The sequence below is a fragment of the Cetorhinus maximus genome, chromosome 24 (assembly GCF_964194155.1).
Source record: "Cetorhinus maximus chromosome 24, sCetMax3.hap1.1, whole genome shotgun sequence".
Lineage (NCBI taxonomy): Eukaryota > Metazoa > Chordata > Chondrichthyes > Lamniformes > Cetorhinidae > Cetorhinus > Cetorhinus maximus.
In genome coordinates, this window is record NC_135902.1 from 46,096,662 (window position 1) to 46,097,999 (window position 1,338).

Genomic DNA, 1,338 nt, shown 5'->3' on the forward strand with positions numbered 1-1,338 from the left:
TCGCGTTAGTCAGCAAGGTGAAGTTACAGGAAATGCCAGCAGGTGCCAGCAGGATCACATGGGAATGTGCAAGTCAAAGACTCAACCCACCACAGTATTTAAGTAAAATGAACATCAACGACTATGACACCGCTGTGGTGAACATCAGAATGTTTCACAGGAGCAACAATAGCTACAACATGGAACAGAAACTTAACACACACACTCTGCTTCCACTGGTTCTGGTAAACATTACATGTTTTATCAAATCATTATATTATTTCTAACATACCAATTTCAGATTAAATTGTAAACTATACTTTGCTATAATTATATGTAACTACATAAATTATTATTAATGTATCAACATGCTTCCTCTTAATCATTTGTTTTTGGATAAATTAGTTAGTATTAGGTGTTCAAAATTTTTGCATAGAAAAGAGGTGAAATATAAGCTGGTTTAAGGGGGGTGGATGGGACAGGCAGAGCTGGATAGAGGGCCAGTGATAGGTGGAGATTGCCAAAAGACGTTATAGACAAAAGGACAAAGAGGTATTGACAGTAGTGATATTAGCTAAGAAATGTGCTAATAGGTGCCATTAAGGGTAGAAAGCAGGACGAGCAAGGGATAGATAACCCTAGTGGGGGTGGGGTGGGGGGGAAGGGATCGAAATAGGCTAAAAGGTAGAGATAAAACAATGGATAGAAATACATTTAAAAGTAATGGAAATAGGTGGGAAAAGAAAAATCTATATAAGTTATTGACATCTGTTCTGATGATGTCACTTTCCAAAACAGTTCCTCTGACATGTCTTCCTTCTTCCTTAACCGAGGTTTTCCACCCACGGTGGTTGACAGGGCCCTCAACCGTGTCCGGCCCATCTCCCGCGCATCCGCCCTCAGACCTTCCTCTCCCTCCCAGAACCATGATAGGATTCCCCTTGTCCTCACTTATCACCCCACCAGCCTCCGCATTCAAAGGATCATCCTCCGCCATTTCCGCCAACTCCAGCATGATGCCACCACCAAACACATCTTCCCTTCCCTTCACCCCCCCCCCCCCACCCCCCCCGGCAGCATTCCGCAGGGATCGTTCCCTCCGGGACACCCTGGTCCACTCCTCCATCACCCCCTACACCTCAACCCCCTCCCACGGCACCTTCCCATGCAGAAGATGCAACACCTGCCCCTTTACTTCCCCTCTCCTCACCGTCCAAGGGCCCAAAAACTCCTTTCAAGTGAAGCAGCATTCCACTTGCACTTCCCTCAATTTAGTCTACTGCATTCGTTGCTCCCAATGCGGTCTCCTCTACATTGGAGAGACCGAACACAGACTGGGTGACCGCTTTGCGGAACACC